This window comes from Grampus griseus (assembly GCF_964374135.1).
Source record: "Grampus griseus genome assembly, chromosome: 7".
NCBI classification, from domain to species: Eukaryota; Metazoa; Chordata; class Mammalia; order Artiodactyla; family Delphinidae; genus Grampus; species Grampus griseus.
In genome coordinates, this window is record NC_139001.1 from 63,297,727 (window position 1) to 63,322,298 (window position 24,572).

Genomic DNA, 24,572 nt, shown 5'->3' on the forward strand with positions numbered 1-24,572 from the left:
AAATTTTTTTAAAGAATAAATAAAAAACACAGAACTGGGAGTTAACATACCTGTTTTCTGATCCTAATGCCACTAAGATCACATCACTGTATGATCTTGGGTGAGTCACTGTCTCTCTAGGTCTGTTTTCTCGTTTGTAAAATTAAAGGACGGTACCCTCAAAGTTTTCTTCTAGCTATGAAATTCTGTTAATATATTCTGCAATTGTCCAGTAAATTCCCAGCCATGTTGAAAGGCTTAAGATATTATCTACTGTTATTTACTCACGTCACTTCTCCCCTCCATGAGTGTGGACAATTGAAACTTGATCATGTACTCTAAAGCAAAGACATTGGGAAAAATTCCCATATCAACTTTTATTCTACCAGCACATCCGAGTGAGCAATTCAATGCTCCTGTTGATAAAAGCACTCTGAAAGACCATCCATATCAACTTCTCTCACAAATCTAAAGAAGCAGAACCCACTGGCTGAGTACCTACTATGGCCTAGGGATTTAGTTAAGCACTTTCCTGCATTTAACTCCAATCCTTGCATCTGAAAGGTTAATAGGATCTCCATTTCACAAGATCAGAGAGATTCCTTAACGTATCCAGAATCACAGCTCCGATAAGTTGGTGGTGTGCTTTGGGCTGGCCCACTGGAAGGAGCTAAACGAACCTTTAATATCTCAGTCTTGGATAGAGGTAATCACAACACACTGTCTGTTATACCATATTCACGCAGTAAAGCTTGCTATCGCATTTAACAGTGTTTACGCTGTACCCTTCTCAAAAGATGGGCAGAAACAGGTTTTCCTAGGAATGGCTTCAAATTTGTCATATGTGAAAAAAGTCTATAAAAAAATAATCATACATAGGTACATAAGACAAAGCATCTCTACTTCATATATTTTAAAAACCTAGTTAGAAATAAAAACATGTTTTTGACCCTATCACTTTGAATAAGTAAACATAAAAATGGGATGAATAAAAATAAAGATGAAAATAAATGGGAAATACAAAAATCATTTATTTTGACTCAGTTTTTAAACTGTCTTCTAAAAACGGAGAAGTACTAGTACTGCCGGAGAGTAAAAAATAATACAAAGTTACGATAATTAAAGTAGCCAAGGGACTTGCCTAGTGGTCCAATGGTAAAGAATCCGCCTTCCAATGCAGGGGACACAGGTTCGATCCCTGGTCGGGGAACTAAGATCCCACATGCTGCAGGACAACTAAGCCCACGCACCATAACTACTGAGCTCATGCACCCTAACAAGAGAGCCCACGTGCCACAAACTACAGAGCCTGCATGCCCTGGAGCCCACACACCACAACTAGAGAGAAAACCCGCACACCACAACAAAAGTTCCCACGTGCCACAAGGAAGATCCCGTATGCTGCAACTAAGACCTGATGCAGTCAAAAAATAATAATAATTATAATAAAAAAAAGTAGCCAAAATGCAATGGATATTTAGTATATGATAGGGATAGCATTTCAAGTAAGAGAGGAAAATAGGGATTATTTAATAAATCATGTTAGGACAACTGGCTAGCCAATTGGGAGTGGGGAGGACTAAATCTGGAGTCCTCTTTCTGACACCAAAATTAATTCAAGACGAATCAAAGATTTAAACATAAAAAAAACGTAACATACTAGAAGAGAGAATTTTCATTAAACACAGTAAATAAAGTAAATGTTTTATCTCTAAGCCTTCTTGAAACCCCCCAAAAATCACTATAAAGAATAAACAAGGGAAGCTTCCAAAAGGACAAAAGACCATAATAACAGATAAAAGATATCACCAAGAGTGAGTGGCGGGGCTTCCCTAGTGGCGCAGTGGTTGAGAGTCCGCCTGCCGATGCAGGGTATACGGGTTCGTGCCCCGGTCCGGGAAGATCCCACATGCAGCGAAGCGGCTGGGCCCATGAGCCATGGCCGCTGGGCCTGTGCGTCCGGAGCCTGTGCTCCGCAACAGGAGAGGCCACAGCAGTGAGAGGCCCGCGTATAGCAAAAAAAAAAAAAAAAAAAAAAAAAAAGAGTGAGTGGCAATATACAAATCAATTTTCACTGCAAAGTAAAGGAGCTGTTACAGTGGAGGATTACTGGACTGAATGTCAATATTATGCCATAGTATGGGTGTGTTTGGTAATTGCAATCATTGTTGCTTTTGTTGTGGTCATCCACTTACAATGCTTCGTGTTAGTTTATTTATCTCTTGTAAAAATAAAATAATGTGTGTGTGAAAACGAATTTTTAAACTGTCACTGAAAGCTACAAAACAAGGTTCAAATGAAGGGAGAGATATATGTTCTAGCTAAAATTTTTGACAAATATTCCAGTAGTGTTATGGAAACCCTTGACAATTTAATTCTGTACCTCACATGGTAGAATACTTGTTGTAAATTAACTAATTAAATTTTAGGGGGCATTTACTATGTTGAATGTGAAATTGTACTCTCAAACTACAGTGACTAAAATGTGATAGTATCTAGCATGGAAATAGACTACTTTAGATCTGGATATAGATTGTGTATATATGAATGTCTGATATTACAAAGCTTATATTACAAAGCTGTAGAAATATACAATTATTCAATAGCTTTAAAACTGGTATTATATGGGGCTTCCCTGGTGGCGCAGTGGTTGAGAGTCCACCTGCCGATGCAGGGGACACGGGTTCGTGCCCCGGTACGGGAAGATCCCACATGCCGTGGAGCGGCTGGGCCCGTGAGCCATGGCCGCTGGGCCTGCGCGTCCGGAGCCTGTGCTCTATGATGGGAGAGGCCACAGAAGTGAAAGGCCCGCATACTGCAAACAAACAAACAAAAAACAAACAAAAAAACTGGTATTATATGGAAAATACAATAAAATATTCATATATTAAAAAAAAAAGTGAGTGGCGACTGATCCAGCCAAGTGGAGAGAGCTGAAGCCCACGTGCTTGCCAATGATGGAAGTCAAAGAAAGACACCCCACTCTTATGTGACAAGAACCACCTGGCGATCCCAAGAGCATGTAGATCCTGATTCAGTAAGCCTGGCATGAGGCCTGAAGTGCTGCATTGCTAACAAGCTCCGTGGCGATGTGGATGGAGGCAGCTGCTCTGGGGTCCACGCTTTGAGTAGTGAGGCTTTAGCGCAGAGGATGCCAGAAACATTTGAGACCCACTGGCATCAGAAACCTCTGGAGGTTGGGGGAGCAGAAGAACTGGTCCTAAGTCTGTAGAAGGAAGAGGGAGACCTCCAGATTTGGTCCTCAAAGCCAGATGATTGCTCTCTCTAGCCCCAGCAGAGGAGGGATGATTTACTCCTGGACAGAGTGAGTTACAGAGGACCTGGTCACTGGGACACTGAGCACAGTGACCAAATCAGGGGACTAAGTGAAAATATGTAAACTATATAGGACCTGCACCTCCATTTCATTGCACAGCTCTCAGGATGCAGGCAGCAGGCTCATAAGCCCTCAGGCAGGGAAGAAGAGGGTTGTTCTCTAGGGAAACTGACTAACTTAAGAGGAAGTACAGTGGACCCTTGAACAACACAGGTTTCAACTGCAGGGGTCCACTTACAGGCAGATTTTCTTACAATAGTAAACACTACAGTCCACAGTCCACTAGGGGTTGAATCCTCGGATACAGAGGAACCATGGTTACACAGGGCCCACTGTAAGTTGTACGTGGATTTTCAACTGCACAGAGGGTCGGCGCCCCTAAGCCCCGTGTTGTTCAAGGGTCAGCTGTACTCTGAAGGGAAAACACTGATTACTCAAACCACATAAAAATTAAAATCTTCAGTCCTGAAAAAAAATCATAATTAAAGTCAAAAGACAAAAAACATAAGATGTTTATAATACACATGAAAAATAGCTGATTTATTTTTGCGTAGAGAGCTTTCATAAATCCACAAACACTCCTCACAGTGACAAAAACATAACGTAATTCACAGAAATTTTTTAAGTGGCTTCAAAACATATGAAAATGGGCTGAATTTCACTTAAAAATAAAGGTAAATTAAAATGATACCATTTTTCACATAGCCAATTGGCAAACATTTGAAAGTTCTGTTACATGTCACATTACAAACCTTCCTTAGTGGGACTATAAACAGGTATAATCCCCTAGGAGAATAGTTTGATGATACCTATCAAAATTCAAAATGACCCAGCTTGGGGCTTCCCTGGTGGCGCAGTGGTTGAGAGTCCACCTGCCGATGCAGGGGACGCGGGTTCGTGCCTCGGTCTGGGAAGATCCCACATGCCACGGAGCGGCTGGGCCCGTGAGCCATGGCCGCTGAGCCTGCGCGTCTGGAGCCTGTGCTCCGCAATGGGAGAGGCCACAATAGTGAGAGGCCCGCGTACCGCAAAAAAAAAAAAAAAAAAAAAAAAAAATGACCCAGCCACTTCAGACTATTAGGAGTTTATCTTAAACATTCACAAGTAAACAAAGATATATGCACAAAAATAGCCATTGTGGCATTGCTTTTAATAGCATCTGACTAAAACTGAACTAAAGATACAGTGATAGGGGATTGGTTACGGAAATTATGAGAAATATATTGTTGTGTATTACATATGTAAAATATATATTTTATGTGTTAAAATTCTACACAACCATTTAAGTGACAAACTACAAAGGAACAAGATATAACATTTATAGAGAGACATATATGTTTGGATATGCACAGAAAAAGTTCCAGGAAACAACTGCAAATGCTCGTCTCTGAGAAGGGAGTTTTAATTTGCATTAAATACAGCATTTTACCATTTGACAGTTTTTCCACAATAAGCCTGTATTGATTTTTTTCTTAATCAGTTTCCTTCCCAAGAATTACACAAGCAAGTTGAAGATAATAGGATGATAAGATAAAGAGGATTCTAGAGAGGAGCACAGTTAATGTGGCGCCTGGAAGCTGAGACTCCTTTTTCTGTCTGAGAATTGGTTTGGGGGCGATGTTAACTTCTTTTGCTACTCTTTCTTTCTGTACCTGAGAAATGGGAATAATAATAATAAAACACAAGTTTATTTCAGTGTATAATTTTAGGCCTGCAACAGCGCCAGCAACTATTTATTTAACAAACTTATATCTCATTTACGTATTTCAAACCCTGTCCAACTCATTGCCTTAGGCTTACTTAGCCAACAGAAATGGTGAGTCTGGACTTGCATTCTGAGAAGGTAACTGTACTCCAAATCTGCTTTGGAGCCTTGAACTCACCATGCTACAAGAACAAACATGACCCACAGAAGTGTAAACACTACCACATCAGGGGCAGGAGTCAGCAATCTTGAGAAATGTTTGACTGATGGAAATGAGTCTAACAACTTGATTTATGAGCCAATGTACTTCACATTGATTTTCAAATGCCATGAATTATTATTAATGAATAACTACAGAGCTACTCCTTGTAAACTTATGGCTTTCTAGCTCAAAATCTTGGACACAACTCCCATGAAATAGCAAGCAAGATATTACATATAATCGTCCATGTATTTTTCATTAAAGTATCACCTCAAGCCTTATTTTTATACCACCATTAAATTTAGTCACTGAATCTAAATTTATGGTTTTCCCTTACCTTATGATTTAACCAAATCCAGAATCCATATAGCTTTGAACCCATACATTTCAAAAGTTTTTTAAAAATAATAAATTCCACAGTGTAAAATTCTTTTTCAAAGAGCTACTTTTAAAAAGTCATCCTAGAATGTCTTTATTCTTGCACAACAGATGCGTGTTCAAGTATTTAAGAATGATGTGTCATAATATCTGAAATTTACTTTGCATGGTCCAGAAGAAAAAAATAGAAAGAGACAAAAAAATGTTCATCATTGAATTCCAGTGATGAGAAAGTTTAGTATTCATGTCATTTTTTTAGCTTTCCTGTATATTTGAACATTTTCATAAAAGTCAACAAATTTTAATATATGCTATTCTACAGGTATAAGAACATAACTTTTCCCTAAACAGAAAAGCATGAGGAGATAATACGATGCCTGGGAGGTAGGATGGGGTGGGCAGACAGCTGTACTGAAGAATAACCTAGTTCTAGATTTTAAAATTTCTCTTGAGTTCTAGATTCTCAGTTACTGTTGAATCTTGGTTACTTGTTACTTGGTGACTCGTTGCATAAAAATCTTTCTACCCTCAGAATAGCTTAATCATAAGGTGACGACTCAAATAACAGATTATTAGAAAACCTCATACAAGGAGGGATTTCCCTCATTCATGATTTCTTATACAAGGTGATTAACATTTACTATATCTATAAATGACTTTTATTTGTTATGAAAGAATATAACAAAATACTATTGCCTTGGGCTTACTTAACAGGAATAGTGAGTGTTTTGTTGTATTCTTTTATATAACAAATGCTGAAAAGGGTATAAACATATGAGATATATAAGTTTGTTAAATAAATGATTGCAGTAGATGTCAAAAAGTTCAATATTATAAACTTGAATGAATTTCTTTTTGTGTTTTATGGATTATTATTCCTATTTCTCAGGTAAAGAAAGAGCAGCAAAATGTCTTTTCACGGCAGATATTATTAAATTTCCTTCCTACCCAGAGCCCCAATCTGTTCTTCTTTGTTAAACAGCATGTTAAAACAGCTGTTTTCTTTATAGAGTAGGATAGTGTGTCAATATCACATCAAATTTGCAGCAGGTTAAGTCAGGGTGGGGCGGTTTCTCATACAGTTGGAAGAGGGGGGTAAATTGGTTTGATTTTTCGTGCAAGACTTCGGCAGCATTTATTAAAATTTTAACTTTGTACATCCTCTGACCCAGCAATTCTACTTCTATAAGTTAGGTTACAGTAATACACCTGAGTACAAAGAAGACTGTATAGGAATGATGTTATAGCATTGTTTCTAATAGCATTCGTAAACAAATAATCCCAAACAATGGGATATTATTATCATATTAGAAAGAATAAAGCGGGTTCTACATTCACCAACACTGGAAAATCTTCAAGGCATAATGTTAAGTAAAAAGAAAAATAAGTTTCAGAATAGCACTTAGAGTACATCATTCATGTTTTAAACAAAATTTATATTTCCATGTGTGTGTGCGTGTGTGTGCATGAGTGTGTAGGTAAATGCGTTGAAAAAGTGCTGGAAGAACATATGTATCAACTGTTCATTCTGATCACATCTAAGGAAAAAAGTTGGATTGAGAAAACAGAGTGAAAATGGAAAGTTGTTGCTTTTTTTCTGCATTGAGAGTTTCCCAATGAGATTACAGACATATAACATCAGGTAATATTTTTAATGATTTTAAAAATGGAAGAGGTTTTATAATTTTAAATGCTCAAAATGTTTCAAATACTGTTTGTTTTGTAGATTAATCATTTTAGATACCAAAACATTTAAAAATCCACAAATGAATATCAATACATTAGAAATTAACAAACAGTTACTGCTGAGACAATACTACACCAAGAGTTCACAGTATATTGTGTTATTACAGTTCCAAGAAAACTAGGGGGAAAATTCAGAAGCTCCATTTAAAACTAGTGTGAAAACCCCATTATCTCTAGAATGCATAATTTGGAAGAATATTGTTCTACCATACTCCCCATAGCTCTCAGAAAAGCTCTGAAAACTTTGTCCCTCAACTGCAGTGTCATGGTCATTTGAACATTTAAGATTATGAAATGGTAGTCATAGAGCACTGAAGATTTTATCAATGAAATATATTATTTTTAAAGAAAACCATTCTATTATTCTGTGAGTCCAAAAACAGTAGATTTTAACCAAGCTGCTTTTAAGATATCCTCTTTATAGAAATAAGCAGAAAGTGATCCAATATTTTCTGTGTTTTTAGACTAAAACATATGGATATGAACTAGTTGAATCTATGCACAAAAATCACAAAGTAATAAGAACCAGAAAGCAAATGAAAAAGAATTACCCGCAGGAACATAGGAAGGCTTCAAACAAAAATTTTAAAGAAATTGCAGGCTACATGATTGCTTGTCAGAAAAGAGAAACCAGGATTCAGAAAGTGATAATAAAATTTTTAAAAAGTTGTAAAAAGAGAGACCAGTAGAACAGAGGGAAAATATTTTTTAAAAGATTAAAGCAACGTTAAGAGCAAGAGGATAAACAGAATAAACACTGAGTGAAAGGGATACCTGGCTGGTAGGTTTGACAGAAATTAATAAAACCACATGCAATAAAGTATATTAAAATATTGTACAGAAAAGGATATGAAAGGTAGACCAAAGAAATCTGATATATGTATAATTGGTATTCCTGAAGAAGAGAATAAATGGCATAGAAGATATATCCAAATATGGAACAGAAAAAAACTTTTACTCTTTAGGAATATTTAGATTAAAATATACATGTTTTTAAGGTAAGTATAATTTTCAAAACACAGCAAGTCTTAAAGATATTATTTTCAAAACAAACACAGTATTTCTATATCACAAACACTTAGTGTTCAAAATACATGGCTTATTCAAATTCAAAGTCTGAGTCCCTTGTCTCAAACTACAAATCGTCTCAGACCTTCTACAGTCAACGAACAGGATATAGAAGCTTTCCAAACATACACACATATCCCCTGTTTAACATCATTGTTTTCTTTTTAAAGTAAAGACATTGTATTTTGTCCCTTCATTAATCCTTATAAAACATTCTCACTGGGCTTCCCTGGTGACGCAGTGGTTGAGAGTCCGCCTGCCAATACAGGGGACGTGGGTTCGTGCCCAGGTCCGGGAAGATCCCACATGCTGCGGAGCTGCTGGGCTCGTGAGCCATGGCCGCTGAGCCTGCGCGTCCGGAGCCTGTGCTCCGCAACGGGAGAGGCCACAGCAGTGAGAGGCCCGCGTACCACAAAAAAAAAAAAAAAAAAAAAAAAAAAAAAAAAAAATTCTCACTAATTAAATAAGATGGGAAAGAAAATGAATGTTTTTGACGACAGTTCTTTCTCTCACTCACTTTCCCTACATCCTCTTCCTATTCCTTTCTAAACAATTTCTTTAACATATTAAATTTTATAGCCAAATACTAACCCATTTGGTATATAAATACACACACCCCTTTACCCGAGCATGTGTACAAACTTAACCCAAAGAGAAGAAATATGGTTCCATGCATGAGGGCAAGTACCAGAGCAGAGCTTATGTTTTTCTCTATAAGGAACCAATGACCTTAAGCGGAAGAATGGGTATTGCTGCATAGATTAGGAATTAAAGTTGCCTTTCATCTTCACACTGCAAATAATTTTTCCTTAATTTATAAAATGGGTAAAAACTAATAAGGAGGAAGCTTCTACAGTGCTAGTAACGTTCTATTTCTAGGTCCACATTCTGATTAGTGAACGCATGGATGTGTTTACTTTGTTGTGATAATTCAATAAGCTGTACGCTTTACGTGTACTTTTGCGCATGTTTCTGTATGTATACTATACACACAGAATAAAAAGTTTACGTTAGAAAAATAAAGCACTTTTCAAACAACACCATATAAATATTTGTTAAGCAACTGATGATTGTACACTTGAATGATGGGTTTACAGCAAATACCCATTAGGGAATTAGCTGAACTGGGGTTCCACCAAGGTGGAATTTTAAGCCAAAGTCAGGGTTCTATGCTCCCTTTTGTTGTACACATATGGCAGAGAGAGAGAGTCACTCCCTCCCTCCCTCTCTCGCTCTAGCTCTCTCTCTCTAGCTCTCTCTCTCTCTACCTCTCACTCTCACTCTTAGTCTCTCCACAAATCTAAACACTCCTCAGGACCAAAAAGACTGTTTAGTTTCACCTGCAAAGACAAGTATAATCTGTGTCAACTTCCAAAATGTATCCTCATACACTATTTACTTTTAGCAGTTCCCATTCAGAGCAGCCTCCTGACTCTTTAAAGTTGGCTTTTAAAAAATAGGGCAGTAAGAAGTTTCTAGCAGCTAAGTGCATCTAATTCAGAAAAGCTTTAGACAATTTGAAAGGACTGAAATTCCTTAGATTTGACCCCTGAGTAAAGAATTAGATATTGGCTGGGAAAATGGAATGGAGAGAAAGGCTAACCACGTTTGGTTCTCCTTTTAATGCAACATTTTTAACTCATCTTCAATTCTGCAAAAGGGGGAAAACTGCTTGCCAAACAATAAACTCTTGCTTTATAATTGTGGGACGTAATAACCAATTCTATTTCTTTTTTTTTTCAATCAGAAAAAAGAATCTGAAACTATGAACTTATTCTTGAAAACAGAAAGAACATTTATTCCATATTGTTTATTACTTATTTTTTAAACACACCAAAAAACTGAAGTTATCGGAAAAGATACTTGATACGATTTCAATTTTCTTAAATTTACCAAAGCTTGATTTGTGACCCAAGATATGATCTATCCTGGAGAATGTTCCAAGAAAACCATAATTCAAAAAGAGTCATGTACCAAAATGTTCATTGCAGCTCTATTTACAATAGCCAGGACATGGAAGCAACCTAAGTGCCCATCATCGGATGAATGGATAAAGAAGATGTGGCACGTATATACAATGGAATATTACTCAGCCATAAAAAGAAACGAAACTGAGGTATTTGTAATGAGGTGGTTGGACCTAGAGTCTGTCATACAGAGTGAAGTAAGTCAGAAAGAGAAAAGTAAATACCGTATGCTAACACATATATATGGAATCTAAGAAAAAAAAAGTAATGAAGAACCTAGGGGTAAGACGGGAATAAAGACACAGACCTACTAGAGAATGGACTTGAGGATATGGGGAGGGGGAAGGGTAAGCTGGGACAAAGTGAGAGAGTGGCATGGACATATATACACTACCAAACGTAAAATAGATAGCTAGTAGGAAGCAGCCGCATAGCACAGGGAGATCTGCTTGGTGCTTTGTGACCACCTAGAGGGGTGGGATAAGGGAGGGTGGGAGGGAGGGAGATGCAAGAGGGAAGAGATATGGGAACATGTGTATATGTATAACTGATTCACTTTGTTATAAAGCAGAAACTGACACACCATTGTAAAGCAATTATACTCCAATAACGATGTTAAAAAAAAACAAAAAACTGAAGTTAGCACAATGGGAGGTGATAGCTCTTATTAGTAACCATCCTTCTAAGTGGATTTTGCTCAAACTCACTATTCCCCTGGGAAATGTGAGTAATGACAGAACAGCTGGTAACCGGGGCTCAAGATCAAAAAACCAGGGGGTCAACGAATCAGGAGGGTCAGTTTACCCAGGTTACCTTCAATTCGAAGCAGAGGAGGATCTAAGTGGTAAACAGAAGATGTGGAATCTTCACTAAGTGAAAAGAAGCCAGCAGTTACAAGAAGTGAGAAGCCCTGGTCTTAAGCTGGTGACTAGTTGCCCTCTACCTGATCATCGATGGTTTGACCCTACTCCGAGGTATGGGCCGGCTGGGGGCAGGGGCACAGCATGGGTACTGAGCGTGGCGAAAGCCTTCTGCTTGCGTAGAGCCCCACGGCGAGAGCCTGCCTCTGAGGGAGGCTAGGTCAGAGCACTGGAATCTCCTAACACTTCCTTCATTCAACTCTAAGATACAGTTCACTGCAAGGTTTATTTCAGGAGCCCAGTTCTTTCCAATAAACCACAGGTACCTACCACCAGCAAAAGAAAGCTGTATACTTTATAAAACTCAACAAAACCATGAATAAAAAATACACACACAGAAAACCACTTGATCGCCTGAACACTCCTTAGAAATAACTGCCGAGTTTATGACGGCCACCTGTATATCTATTTTTGTTCTCTTCTCCAGTCCCTTTGCAATTCTGCAAGCAGCCATTTAAGTGTGGGTGCTTAACCCGCGCTGGGCTGAAAGTGGGAGGAAAATAAAACTGGGTGCGTGGTCTCAGTAACACAGGACAAGCGTGCTGGGGAGCCATCACCACACGAAGAACTGGTCCTGGGTATCTGCAGAATGAGTTCTGCTCTCAGGAGCTCCAACCCACATTTAATGGGGAGCCCTCCAATCACATGTTTTTTTAGAAAGCCATGAAATGTACATTGACAGTGGGGCAGGCAGCACATCTCAATCACCCGGGATGCTTCTCCCCACAGCCAGCCTCATTTACCTGTAGGAAGAGGAAGAGTAGCCATTTTTATTGTAGAAATACTCCTGGCTGGTGACCAGACCAACTTGGGCGTTACAGAGCAAACTATTAGGTGGGGTGACCAACTGTTCCAGTTTTTCCCGGGCTGAGGCGTTTCCTGGGATAGTTCCAGATATACTGGGATCAGGTGGTCACCCTACAATGGCACTGTGAGCATCCCATAGCAGCCGTGCTCTCCCAGGACCTGGACCTGGGTGGGTGGCACAGAGCAAGTTACTTCAATTATCTCTATAGGCTTTGTTGTCCTGATACAGAAAATGGGAAGTAGAGATTCCTAGCTCTGCCAGTATTTCTCAAAGTGTGGTTTTCAGAACATTTGTGCCCTGAAATAGCATCTGGCAGAGGTGTTCCAAGAGGTGGTGGGATAGGGGTGGTAGGAACGGTGTGCTCTGGTTGGGGGGGTATTTTTTCACTCTATCAATTCTATGTTTAGAATTTGCTTCACATGGTGCTAATGAGAAGCAGACCAACTTTTAGTCAATTTTATTGTTTTCTTTTAAATCTATTGGTAGGTAATACAGCCCCTTACTGCCTGCACCCAGGGCAGACCTCTCCCACCACTACCACCCCTCCCCTCCTACTTCGGTACAACACTGGTGTGTAACACATGATAGACTCAAATATTTTTTAATGAACGAGTTTTCAATTTCCTTTCTAAGCAGAAAATCTGTGACTCCATTAAACTATCACTGAATTAAAATAGAGGCAGTTTTTGGTAATTTGTCACTCCACAGCACTGTAGTTTCATCTTTGCCTTCCTTCCTCATTTAAAAGACAACCCACAAAAATGTCGTATTTGATCATCCTAAGATGCCCTCTATCAGCGCCTAAAGAAACTAACAGGCTTGTTAATCTATTTACACAGCAAACTTAATGGTATGCTTAAGCTGCGCAGAGCTGCAAAAGTGCTTTTAGTAGAAATCAGGTACAACCCTCTTCTGAACGAATTCGGTCAGGCTAGGTTAGCCGTATTCATACCAAAGGAAGTTCAAATTTGGGGGTGTAGATTTGTTTCTCTTAAGGAAAAAAAATACACATATTTATTATTTTCAGCTAATTCTGAATGTCTGCATCTTCACAAGGATGATCCCAAGGACACTAGACTGAATTTCTTTCTTCTTAAGGATAAAATTAAGACAATCCACGAGGGTTAAAATTCTGAAAGAAATCAATAAACGTCAGTCTCAAGGCTTTCCTTTCTCTGGGAGGCTCTTATGAGAAAAAGAAAATGTCTGAGCTGTCTAAATAGTAACATACAATCTCAGCAAAGTGCATTACATGACTATGAGATACAGAAGGCCCAGCTCTTCACTAACCTGCTGGGATTGTTTTCTGCTGACTACAGTTGGAAGAATCAGAATGTTCCTTGGAGGGGAAAAAAAAGCGAGAGAGAGAGAGAGACAGAAGAGGAGAAATAGGGAAAATAAAACTCAAATGGCTATGCCAGCAACCCCAGCTACTGAAAGCAGGAATGGAGCCTGACATACACATCCATGACATAAACGTAATGCTAGAAAAGGGTTTCAGAAACCTCATGGTAAAGTCTCATTTCGAAACCTTCAATAAACTTGAACAGCAAGTAACTACCACCTCCATGAACTAGGCATTGCCCTAAAGGCAACGCATGCTTTATCTCATTTAATCTTCACAACAACCCTAAGAGTTTCAAATGGAAACTGAGCATGAAGAGATTAAGTAATTGGCTCCTAGATCTGTGTCTAGTAGGTGGCATGGCCAGAATCCAGTCTAGGTCTTAAATCAATATAAATGGTGAATTTGATGTTTGCCATTACCAGTGGTTGAAGACCCAATCAATTTTCCCTGGAGACCACGTGCAATAAAAAAACGACCATCAGGGCCAGATGGGGCAATGGGAGATAGACTGGGATATTTGCATAAGGCGTCCCTCCACTGAAAGGCAGTTTCCAGAGAAAACTCCATCTAGTGGAAGACCATCTTCCTGGGCTCTCTCTAAAGGCTGAGCCCCCTGAGAAAGCTTCAGGCTCTAAGTGGTACACAGCTGCCCATCACTTGTCTAAAATCCTACCATTAGAAATCCTACCATAGTTTTCTGCCACCAAATACAAGGAAGTCTCTGACCTACAATACACTATTAACTGTGGAGAAGAAAAGGCTAAGAAGCATTCTCCTCCCTAAATAGGCATAGCGCTGAAGAGATTGGGGCTTCAATGCCTCTTTAAAACTCTAAATATTTACTCTTCAACAGAACAAGTAAATCCTCCAGCTCCAGGATCAAATACATAAACAGATTCTACTGCCTCTATAAGCCATACCCTCTCCCGACCCACCCCCTGCCCCAGAAAACACATACCGGACACATGAAATAACATTACAGAATATTATTTCTCAGTCATACTAAATACTGTAGTGTACTATGTTATCAATTATTTTTTACACAATGTATATTTTTAGGAAGCAGTTGAGTCTCTTTCAACTACATTTTTGCAGATAGTCTTCTAATATCACAAAGTAGTCCCATTCCCCATTTTATAAGTGAGAATACCAAATTTCAGAGTATTCTGTTCACTACTGAATAGCTGAGAAAAGGTACTGTTTGGATTTAAACCCAAGTTTCCAGTCCTTCTGATACCTCTTCCATTTTCCTTTTAATTCTAGTTAGCAATATACATTTTTTTTCTGAAACCAAACACAAATACTTTTTTTTTTATGGGGTATCATTTTACATCAGTTCCATTAAAACCTAAAACCAATTTGCTGTACTCAAGTTAGGTGGCATAACAGTATTTTAAGGAATACACATTTCTAATTAAGTCCTATAAAAGTACACAACAGTAACATAATTTAAATGCACTGTCACCCTCCAGTGTATCCAAGCACTCAAAGATATCCACACTCCCACTGACACACAATGCCCTTATATTCTCTTAATCTCCAGCATGCCTAAGTGACTGATTCTCAATTTTCCTTCACTCAAGCTATTGTGTCCAAAACTGCCACTCTGCTTAGAGCACCAAGTCACTTTATTCTGCTTTGAAATGGTGATCTACAGAGCCACTTAGACTAGCTGGCAGCTTTTACTCTGATACTTGCCAAACTGTGTCCCTGGACAAGATTTTTGATGGTTTTCTTTGCCTCCCTCCCCCACTCTTAACTCTGTGCTGTTCCTCTGCTCTCTAAACTAAACCTCCCTGTGTTTTTAAAGGATCTGTAACAATGAGAGCAGAAGGAACGAAGGTGGAGAGGGAGAGAGAGAGAAAAGAAGAAAGAGAGGAGAAGTAAGGGAGGGAGGGAGGGAGGGAGGGAGGGAAAAGAGAAGGAAAGGAGAGGAAAGGAAAGAGGGAGGAAGGAAAAAAGAATCACAATTACAGCTTCAGGACAGCAACAATAGCATTGTAACCTGAAAACCTCACAGATAAGATGTGGCATTTATATAGGCACTGGCAAGTCACAAAATGTTACTCCTAGATCACTGTGTGAAAAAGGCCACCTAGCAAAGGAATGTATCTTCCCTGCAATGAAAAACCATTTGGGTGTAAAATAGCTAGTGGGAAGCAGCCGTGTAGCACGGGGAGGTCAGCTCGGTGCTTTGTGACCACCTAGAGGGGTGGGATAGGGAGGATGGGAGGGAGGGAGACACAAGAGGGAGGAGATATAGGGATATATGTGTATGTATAGCTGATTCACTTTGTTACACAGCAGAAACTAACACACCATTGTAAAGCAGTTATACTCCAATAAAGATGTTTAAAAAAATTAAAATTAACACATGTACACCTTAAAAAAAAAAAAAACAACCATCTGGATGTCTCCAGCTCCACCCCTGCCAAAAACAACCGCCACGAGCCAACTGTGAGGAAATAAAAGCAAAAGTAGGAATAGGAAGCAGGAGTGGTCCGAAAGAAATTCACTTTGAAGACCAGTAGTGAGGAAAAGAAAGTCCTCCTTAAAAAAAAAACAAAAACAAAAACCTGCCCAAAATATTCTCATAAATGAATCATAGAAAGCTGTGTTTTGTACAATGCAACTTGGAAAACTCCTTTTCAATAATATACTTGCCACTGCTTACAATCGATTGCCTTATAGCATACAGCATTTAAGGAAAAACTATGTTCAAATTTTCAGGTGTTTAAATCATTTGCTTACAAAAATGGTTGTGCAATTAAATCAAAAAATAGAGAGGAAGGTCAGATCTACTCTTCTTCCATGGCAAAAGCTTCCATGGGAAGAATCTCTGGCCTAGGTCACTCGCCTTACTAGAATTTGATCCTATCTTCCTGGTTTGCTTTAAATGGATCGTGAACTCACTAGGATCCCTTTACTTTAGTCCGAGGGATCCTCTGAAACTACACAGTGTGCTTTTCCAAAGACACTTTGCTCTCCTCTTCTGGACATGCCAATTATTAAACTGTTATATCGATAAATAGATTGTAGGAGGTTGTTTGGTTGAAGTACCTTTCAAAAAAGGCCCAGGGTACACGAGTGCTCCCTGGCCTTCAACCTTCCTTCCATCACCCTTCATGGAAGTGATACTTATTAATAACTAGAAAACTGTCAAGTTTAGAAAATGAAATCAGGTATTTCTAGTAAATGACTTTTTCTTTAGTCAGTGAATTTTCTTTTTTTCTATTATTATTTTTTTAATTGTGGTAAAATACACATAAAATTTACCATCTTAAACATTTTTAGTGTACAGTTCAGTGGCATTAAGTACATTCACATTGTGTGACCATTACCATCACTGATCTCTAGAACTCTTTCATCTTGCAAAACTGATGAAAGTACATGAGAATACTCATCAAACAATAAGTCCCCATTTCCCTCTCCCTCCAGCCCCTGGCAACCACCATTCTACTTTCTGTCTTTATGCATTTGACTATTCAAGTTACCTCACATAAGTGCAACCTTACAGTGTTTGTCTTTTTGTGACTGGCTTACTTCACTTAGTATAATGTCTTTAAGCTTCATCCATGTTGTAACATGTGTCAGAGTTTCCTTCCTTTTTGAGGCTAAATCATATCCTATTGCATGTATATACCACATTTTGTTTATCCATTCACCTGTCGGTCACTTAGGTGGCTTCTACCTTTTAGCTATTGTGAATAATATTGCTATGATCATGGGTATACAAATATCTCTTTGAGACCCGCACTTCAATTCTTTTGGGCATATACCAGAAGTGCAACTGCTGGATCATATAGTAATTCTACTTTTAATTTTTTGAGGAAACTCCATATTGTTCTCCACAGTGGCTGTACCATTTTACATTCCCACCAACAAGGCAAAGGGTTCCAATTTCTCCACATCATGACCAACACTTGTTATTTTCTTTTCTTTTCTTTTTCTTTTTTTTTTATAGTAGCCATCCTAACGCTTGTGGGGTGATTTGCATTTCCCTAATGTTTAGTCTACTAAGTCGCTTTTATCCAAATGTTCAGAGAAACAATATAAAGGTGTTTAGGCTCTATCTCTGAGTTTTCCTTCATAAAAACCCATTCATTCTTCTTTTTTTTAGTTTTGTTTTTAATTTTTTATTTATTTTTTGGTCTGCAATGGGTCTTTGTTGCTGTGTGCAGGCTTTCTCTAGTTGTGGTGAGCAGGGGTTACTCTTCGTTGCGGTGTGCAGGCTTCTCATTGCAGTGGCTTCTCTTGTTGCGGAGCATAGGCTCTAGGCACACAGCCTTCAGTAGCTGCAGCATGCGGGCTCAATAGTTGCGGCACATGGGCTCAGTAGTTGCAGCGTGCAGGCTCTAGGGCACACAGGCTTCAGTAGCTGTGGTGCGTGGGCTCAGTAGTTGTGGCTTGCAGGCTCTAGAGTGCAAGCTCAGTAGTTGTGGCGCTCAGGCTTCGTTGCTCCGCGGCACGTGGGATCTTCCCGGACCAGGGATCGAACCCATGTCCCCTGCATTGGCAGGCGGATTCTTAACCACTGTGCCCCCAGGGAAGTCCCAAAACCCATTCATTCTTAATCCCTGAAACTTATTCCAAACCCTTTCTCTCTGCCTCATCTTCCATAATAAAGTCAGGATATTATCTACTTCATCCTCTTGCATGTATCCTTTCCAGTATGTATTAATAGAATCTGAGAAGCTTCCTTCCTGATGATGAGGACTTAGGTTGTGGAGGAGAGGCAGGAGGCAGAAAGAAGTGAGTATAAACACATGACTAGAGAAACAGACAACACGAAACCATCCCGATTAAAAAAAAAAAAAAAAAATCAGGGCTTCCCTGGTGGCGCAGTGGTTGAGAGTCTGCCTGCCGATGCAGGGGACACGGGTTCGTGCCCCGGTCCGGGAAGATCCCACATGCCGCAGAGTGGCTGCGCCCGTGAGCCATGGACTCTGAGCCTGCACGTCCAGAGCCTGGGCTCCGCAACAGGAAAGGCCACAACAGTGAGAGGTCCGCGAACCGCAAAAAAAAAAAAAAAAAATCAAAGGCCACCATTTCCTACCCAAAAAGTTGAGAAGCTCATCCCAGTAGGAAAATACACATGAATTCACAGAAGGTGAAATACAAGTGATTAATTATAAATATTTGAAATAAGTTCATCATGAGTAACATAAAACACACATTACAAGAGTAACATTTTTTTCAACTTTCAAAGAAAAAGATTTCCTCAAATAATAATAATCTGCAAGCTAATAAGGAAATACAAATGAATATAATCTTTCCCAAAACGAATTTGGTGATTTGTATCTATCAGGAACATTAAAATATTTATCTTTGGGCTTAGAAATGCCACCGCTGGGGAACATTCCTTAGGAAGTCTTCAGTAATTGGAAGATTTATATACACAAACTGGAAACAGCCTAAGTATCCAACAATAATAGGGGGACTAGTGAAATGAATTATGGCATATCCAAAGCGTAGAATAATGTGCAGCCACTGAAAACACTTTTGAATAAGTTTAATTACATGGAAAATGTTCAGAGTATATCATTACATAGCAAAAGGCGGCATATAAAACCATATATATATACAGTATGAGCTCATGATACTTGCTTTAAAATAGGAGATCAAAGATATTATTAGGAGATCAAGAAACCTGGTTCTAGATGCCTACCTTGTTATTTTAAGCTGTGTAAAGTTAGGTGCCTTTCCTAAATTTTCTATCCTTAGTATCATCTGTAAAATATTGGGAAGATTAATATCTACCACACAGGGCTTATAAGAGGATTATACGATGTAAACCATGTAAAGTAATAAACTCATACTAGGAAATAAATATTAGTTGTTATTTTTTTAATTAAAACTAAAAACTGGAGTCACTTGCAGGAGTCCAACATAAAACAAAACAAATGGTGAGCTCCAAGTTACAACTTCAGACCACATGCCCTGGGTACGCCATCATCCACAGCAGTACCCCAAAAAAGGCATTGCGAGAATCACCATTTTGTATTCGATCAGGTCATAGCACAGGCATTTGGAGAAGTCAATAGAAACTATGATGGCAGGAAAAAGATGACAAAAGAGCTTATGAAACCATTTTTTTAAAAGAGGGGATGTGGGAAAGAAGGGACCAAAGAATAACTTCAGGCATAAAGATTTTCAGGGCATCACTAATACAGAAGGATCCTTGTAATACGAGTGGCAATCTTGCTAACCTCTTATTTTTACAAATAAAAAGAAAGAAAAAATACCCCCCTAACACCATTAAGTGGCACACTAGTTACTAGCAAACAAAATTTGGAAACTCTGGTATCTTGACTCAAAAGTGCTTAAGAAATAAATCGATCAAATGAAGATGGGAGGGGAAAAAAACAATATAATTTTGAGGGTCATGGCTTTGTAAGAAATAGATGACCAGTAGCTTTAGAAAATCTGGTTTGCTTGGTGATGGAGGAAGGAATGTTAAGTGCGTGTAATAAACATTTAAAATCTTCTATGTACAACATGGACCGAGATTCTAGTGCTCACCAACGAAGTGCTATCAGGTGAGTAAAACAGGTAAAGAAAGCCTGAGGCAGGTGCAGTGATGTCCTATAAAGCCATGGGACTGGTCTGATGATGGAAGAAATTCATCTGAAACTCCATTATCTTGCCAAGGCCACCTGCCCTTCCCCATCACAGAAGACAAAACACTTCTGAAATACCTTTGGGACTGGAATTGAGGAAAAAAATCTAACCCTGTCCATGGAGAATTCAAATACTTTCAACAGAAAAGTCATTAAGTGAACTCAGGTTGTTAATTTCATCAGTCCTTGACGACATTAAATCATTTGTGATAATTTAAAGTTATCTCACCTGCCTTCCCCACTATTCTGCTGCCCGTTAAGAGTAATGTCATGTCTTTTATCCACAAATCAACCTATTACAAATAGCTACACTATTGCACCCTGTAAATACAAACCTTTTATTTTGCAAGATAAGAAGGCTGTACCAAAGTTCTGCAGAGAATACCACCCCTTTGATTTTAGGTTGTTTTCCAATGAAACATCCATTGTAATCCAATTTTTCTACCCCAGTCAGAAACTGTAGGTGTCAACCTGTTTGTGTCTGACCCAAACTCTTGCCTCTTACACCAGTCTGGCAAAGCAGGTATCTGTAAGTTTTAATCTGAATCACATAATCATGTAACAAGCAGAAAAGGTACATTTATGGAGTTAAACATCCAGGATGGATTGCATGAAAAAAGCATGTTTGTATGCAGGTTGTTCTCAAGTACTCCATCTTGGGCCATTCTGGCTGCTATAACAAAATATCGTAGGCTGGGCGGCTTATAAATAACAGAAATTTCTCTCTCATAGTTCTGGAGACTGGGAAGTCCAAGATCAGGGCACCAGCAGATTTGGTGTATGGGGAAGGCAATCTTCCTGTTTCACAGACAGCCATCCTTTTACTGTGTCCTCATGATGGAAGGGGTGAGGGAGGTCTCTGGGGTCTTTTTTAAAAAGGCACTAATCCCATATATGAGACACCACCCTCATGACCTATTCACTTCCCAAAGTCCCCACTTCCTACTACCATCACCTTGGCATTTGCAACTTACGAATAAGGATCGCCACTTATGGATTTTGAGGGCACATGAACATTTCAGTCCATTGCACACTCCCGTCTTCTAAAATATATCTGACAATATCAGCCTCCATTACAAGCTACATTATAGGAACATCCTTCAGTTATGAAACACCTGACACCCCACTTTTTCCTGCCAGTCATTCACTCACACCTCCCCTCTCTCCTCTAACCATTAGAAATACATTCTCACTCGTCTTCCTTCTGTCCTCTCCTCTCGTCTCCTCAATGACCTCACCCAAGGCTGCTGCTAAGGCAAAGATATTAAGTAAACGCATGATAAAAATTGACCCACTGGCCAGACATCCCCTCTGATACAACTGAGACACTGTTGTTCTCTGAGGATTTGGTGGCAGGAGGTCATTATTTGGCTGAATGAGCCAGGTAAGACCGGTGTCAGCCTCTGAAGAATGACAGCTCTCACATAGCTTGGCACTTGAAGAAGCAACCTGACAGGAATGAGCTGCTCATTTCTTACCCAGACATCACAAGAGATGCAGATCTACTCTGGGATCCATCTAAAAAAGGTCTGAGGAAAGAGAGCAATTGCTTTCTCTGGAGAATCTTCTTTGTTGGTTGTTCTGAAAGAGTGTCGCTATTTGGATCACAAATGATAATAGCCCAAATGATTCTTTTAACTCAAATCGTAATTGAAAAATACAAGAAACAAAACCATTAGCTAGGATATTTGTATGAAAAAAATCCCTTTATTCTTAGATGACTAATTTCTACCTGCAAAAAAATAACATTTAGCCTGCTTCAAAGTTTCATGAGATAACAATTAGTAAGCTTCAAATATATAGCATCCTTACAGGAATGCGATAACTGGGAAAGTGCAAGCAACCTTGGATTACAAAGGCCATCTGCTTCACTGCATAAATGAGAAAATAAGGCAGAGAGAAATTAGGTGGCTGCCCCAGTGTGAGGTAAGATTGACTAGAATGCTAATGTTCTGATTCTCAATCAGTACTTTCTGCATCTCTCTCCTAAACCCACAAGGGAGAAAATGCATTAATGTTATCTTTTGTAACAATAACTCAAAAAATTTTTATTCCCAAATAGAAATTCTGCAGAACTTTAATCCCGCATTTATGAATACCATAGCAACACACATTTTTTTAATGAATTTAGAAGAAGCATTTAGTATAACTCCAGAGAATGGCTCACTGTACCTAAACAAGCATTAAATCAAGACAATTCATCAAAGACATGATAATGCTACATTATTCAATAATATTCTGCTCCTTGTCAACAAGCCAACAACATAACAGTATACACTACAATTTTCATTCTAGGAGAAACCATCCAATTATTTTTAAAAAAAACAGATATTTTACTCAGTCAGTCAGGTAATATCTATGGTGATCTTTCTGGTCCCTACCCAGAGCTAATTGTAGTTTAAAGACTAATGTAAAAACCACCAGACTTCAGGCTGTTCACAGAATCAGCAAAAAGTCATTGAATTTAGGCTGCTCCATTTTTAACCAATCATGCTGGACATTCATATTGCTGTCCATATGGCACTATAACATGGCATTGCTCTGGCCACCAGTGCCTTCACTGCCAACACCCAAACAGTGGGGGTGAAAAACGGGAAAAGCCCAAATGGGCAAAGCCCGATTCAATTAATTCTTCAGTGCTTCTCTTTACAGAGAGAAATACGTAAGACTGAGGAGAATGAATTCAAATTCACAATTTTTGCCTCAACAGGGCATTAAAGACCCCCATTTAATAGAAATCAAGGTCTTGGATAATCAGCTGTTTCATAGATATGTTCTCAGCTCTGAAATAAATGACAGTAGGAGATAAAAGGAATAGAATCCTGGGGGAAAGAAATCCTGGGGGATTTCCCATTACAAATCATTTCATTTTTCAAAGAGATTTACAACCAGCTTTTTAAAATCATGTTATACGTTACAGAATACTGCAAAAGAAAAACATTTACCCACAACATGTTAGAAGGGTACCGAAAGTGAGTCATACCACTGCCAACAATATCGCTTGGTTCAGTTATATTGATTCAGGTCCCTGATGGGTGCTGAAATGAAGGCCACAGGTTGGATACCAGAATGTGTCATTTAGGTTTGAGAAGAGGAGAAACATGCAGAACTTGTAATTCTGGATACAACTACACCCTTGGATTTTCTGAGAAGTGAGAGAATCCCGAATGGTTAAAGACAGAGCTGTCACTACTACAGAAAGAAACAGACACCCTTCCAAAAGTCAGTAGCATCCTGCGGTATATGGGCCATACTGGATTATTATGCTGAACATTAATCATAAACTTTCACTTTCCATACAAGCTATTAAATCACTTCAATTTGGATCAATGGCCTGAAAGAAACCCACCAACTCTCTACGTATCAATATGAGGACATTTGCTGTGACTGATGGTTGAAGGCAGCTGACCCCTTTGTGTAAATTCTAAGTCATGGGATTGTGCAAAGGAAGAAAAAAATGTTCAGGAAGAGGAAAAATGAACTTCCAGTTTGCAACCATGAAATTAGCTTTTTTTTTTTTTTTTTAAAGCAGAGAAAGTCAAAGTACAAAGCTATCTCCATTCTCTAACATGCATTTTTTCCAACCAAATGAACAGCCTGGAATCAGCTTTCTGCCCACAGGTCAATCGCTGACGTGGTTTTGTTTTCCAAAACATAGGACTACACATCTCTTTCAAAATGCATTAGCCAGCTAAAAGTGAGCCCAGCCAGAAATGATCAGCCAGAATTGATCAGATGTCATTCGGCAACTGTGTGGAACCCCTACTATGAGTCTCCACAGAGCACCCGGCGTTCCCAAGAGGCTCTTTTGGGACAGATTGCAAGGTCAGATACGAGTTCCCATTTTCTGTAAGTAAACATCTGCTCTACGAAGCAACTCTAACCCTGCAAACACAACACACCCACTTTCTCACAGTTAAGTCTCAGCGCTGGAGAGGATCAATGACGTATCTGTGCTAGATTCCAATCATTTCAAAACAGGTCTTTAAATCTGTTCCTCTGTTCACGTCAATCTCTGCATGTGAACAGCTGACTTAGTTCTCAAGCAACAATACTGCCCATTGAAAAATACACCTTCCTTAAACAAAAGATACCTTTTGTTCCCATGAAGCATTGTTTGTTGCCATTTCCAGCAACAAATGACACAAAAGACAAATTCTGCCATCCTCAAGAGTGGTTTTGGACAAACAGAAACACCAAAAAACAGAGCAAAAGCTCAAGAAACAAGACCAAGGTGAGTTGGGGGTAGAGGAGAGGTGGAGTGGAAGTGAGAAGTGGAATCTATACTCTGTGATCTAAGAAGTTCAGCCCCTACTGATGAATGGGGGACGGGGGAGGGGAAAGGAATGGGAGGTTGAGGTTTTCAGTTGAGAAAAAGAAGTGTGTTGCTGTCCCGGTTTTGTTTCAATAGCACCCGGAGAGTGCGTGGCAGGCACAATCTAGTTTGGTGACTAAGACTGATTCAGTGAGTAACACAAGTTTGTTTATGACACA

General features: G+C 39.1%; 1 protein-coding gene across 2 annotated transcripts in view; it reads right to left on the reverse strand.

Annotated features, from left to right (window-relative positions):
- CERS6 (ceramide synthase 6) overlaps window positions 1-24,572 on the reverse strand; it is a gene marked incomplete at both ends in the record, with an annotated part of 316,660 nt that overhangs the window by 290,959 nt on the left and 1,129 nt on the right. The window lies entirely within an intron of this gene.